Source organism: Magnolia sinica, chromosome 8, assembly GCF_029962835.1.
Source record: "Magnolia sinica isolate HGM2019 chromosome 8, MsV1, whole genome shotgun sequence".
NCBI lineage: Eukaryota > Viridiplantae > Streptophyta > Magnoliopsida > Magnoliales > Magnoliaceae > Magnolia > Magnolia sinica.
The window spans coordinates 38,728-41,610 of record NC_080580.1 but is presented as its reverse complement, the minus strand read 5'-3'; the positions used below and the strand labels follow the sequence as shown (position 1 = coordinate 41,610).

At 43.1% G+C, this 2,883-nt stretch overlaps 1 long non-coding RNA gene across 1 annotated transcript; it reads right to left on the bottom strand.

Moving 5' to 3' along the window:
- Positions 1 to 200: 200 nt before the first annotated feature.
- On the bottom strand, positions 201 to 1,961 carry LOC131252509 (uncharacterized). Its single transcript, XR_009174509.1, has 2 exons — positions 580 to 1,961; positions 201 to 407 (listed from the first exon to the last, which is right to left on the bottom strand). It is a non-coding gene; the product is annotated as an uncharacterized LOC131252509 (long non-coding RNA).
- Between the last annotated feature and the right edge of the window lie 922 nt (positions 1,962 to 2,883).

Genomic DNA, 2,883 nt, shown 5'->3' with positions numbered 1-2,883 from the left:
ACCGGTGCCTAGCTGAGCATTCGGCATATATAGTCATCTTCACGTGCGCACCTTTGCACACGTGGCATGGGCGTCTAATCCGAACAGTCCATGTGATGCGAAAACCCATGAAACCCCAAATGAAAAAATTTGACCCTGATGTAATATTCTGATGGGCCATAGTAAAGGGAAATGCAAATTGAGGGAGGAAACTACTTCCATTTTTCATTGGCCACCAAAAGTTTTGGATCAAAGTAAAAATTGGGCTCATGGGGTTTCATGAGGTGCTGCTTCAAGTGGACCGTTCAGATTTTGGAGTCACATCACGTATGATGAGTTTTCAAAAAAGTTCGCACGACTTCCATGCGAACTGGTTCGCAGCTGTGCATTCGACATATAGAGTGATGCTCACCAATGCACGTGTGCACCTTTTTTTTTTTTTTTTGGGGGGGGGGGGGTGGGGGTTAGCTTATTAGTACATGTCCATGTCAGTACACACACTCCATTTTAGCCATCGATACCAAGACCTCAAGTGTTGAAACGAGGTATCTCCACTCAGTCTGCCAGTTGAGCTATGGATCTAGGTGTTCACGTGTGCACCTTTGCGCACTTGTCATTAACGTCTAATCCGAACGGTCCATGTGATGCGGTATCCCATGAAACCTCAAGGGAAAATTTTCACCCTGATCTTAAATTCTGATGGGCCATAACAAAGAGAAATGCAAATCAAGTGAGGAATCTCTTTTCATTTTTCATGTCCCACCATAGTTTTGGATCAAAGTAAAAATTGGGCCCAAGGTGTTTCGTGAGGTGCTGCTTCATGTGGACCGTTCGGATTTTCTAGTCACATCAGGTATGATGAGTTCTGAAAAAAGCTCACACATGCGAACTGGTGCGCAACTGAGCATTCAACATATAGAGTCATGCTCACTTATGCGCCTACACCCATGCGCACCTTTTCACACATGTAATGGGAGTCTCATTGGAACTGTCCATGTGATGCGGAAACCCATGAAACGCCAAGGGAAAAATTTTCGCCTAGATATAAAATTCTGGTTGCCATAGCAAAGAGAAATGCAAATCAAGGGACGAAACTGTTTTCATTTTTCATTGCCCACAAAAGTTTTGGATCAAAGTAAATTGGGCCTGGGGGGTTTCATGGGGTGCTTCTTCACGTGGACCGTTCAAATTTTGGAATCACATCACGTATAATAAGTTCTAATAAAAATTCGCACGAGTTTTGTGCAAACTAGTGCACAGCTGAGCACTCGACATATAGAGTCACGCTCACCTACACACATGTGCACCTTTGCACATGTGTCATGGGCATCGAATCTGAACGGTCCATGTGATGCGGAATCCCAAGAAAGTCAAATAGAAAAATTGTCACCTTGATATAAAATTCTGGTGGGCCATAGTAAAGAGAAATGTAAATCAATGGGAGGAAAATATTTTCATTTTTCATGGCCCACCAAAGTTTTGGATCAAAGTAAAATTGGGCTCGAGGGTTTCATGAGGTGCTGCTTCACGTGGACCGTTCTGATTTTGGAGTCACAACATGTATGATGAGTTCTCAAAAAAGTTTGCATGAGTTCCGTGCGGATTGGTGCACAGATGAGCATTTAGCATATTGAGTCATGCTCACCAGCACACCTACGCATGTGCACACCTTTGTACACTTATCATGGGCATCTAATCCGAACAGTCCATGTGATGCGAAATCCCATGAAACCTCAAGAGAAAAATTTTCACCGTGATAAAAAATTCTAGTGGGCCATAGCAAAGAGAAATGGAAATCGAGGGAGGAAACTGTTTTCATTTTTCATCACCCACCAAGGTTTTGGATCAAAGTAAAAATTTGGCCCATCGGGTTTAATGAGGTGCTGCTTCACATGGACCGTTCAGATCTTGGAGTCACATCATGTATGACGAATAATCAAAAAAGTTCGCACCAATTCTGTGCGAACTTGTTCGTTGCTGAGCATTCGACATATAGAGTCATGCTCACCAACGCATGTGCACACCTTTGCACATGTGTCATGGGCATTTAATCCGAACGGTCCATGCGATTCGGTATCTGCTGAAACCCCAAGGGAAAAATTTTCACCCTGATCTTAAATTCTGGTGGGCCAAAACAAAGAGAAATGTAAATCAAGGGAGGAAACTGTTTTCATTTTTCATGGTGCACATTAGTTTTGGATCAAAGTAAAAATTCAGCCCAGGGAGTTTCGTGAGGTGGTGCTTCACATGGACTGTTCATATTTTTGAGTCACATCGCGCATGAGTTCTCAAAAAAGTTTGCACATGCGAACTGGTGCCCAGCTGAGCATTCGGCATATAGAGTCATGCTCACCTACGCACGTTCGCACCTTTTTATACGTGTCATGGGCGTCTCATCTGAACCATCCATGTGATGCGGAATCCCATGAAACCACTAGGGAAAAATTTCCACATCGATCAAAAATTTTAGTGGGCCATAGCAAAGAGAAACGCAAATCAAGGGAGGAAACTGTTTTCATTTTTCATGGCGCACCATAGTTTTGGATCAAAGTAAAAATTGGGCCTAGGGAGTTTCATGAGGTGCTGCTTCAAGTGGACCGTTTAAATTTTGGAGTCACATCACGTATGATGAGTTCTCAAAAAAGTTTGTACATACGAATGTGCATTCGGCATATAGAGTCATGCTCACCTACACACGTTCGCACCTTTTCACACGTCATGGGCATCTCATCCGAACCGTCCATGTGATGCGGAATCCCATGAAACCCTTAGGGAAAAATTTCCACCTCGATCTAAAATTTTGGTGGGCCATGGCAAAGAGAAATGCAAATCAAAGGAGGAAATTGTTTTCATTTTTCATGGCACACCATAGTTTTGGATCAAAGAAAAAATTCGGCCTAGGGA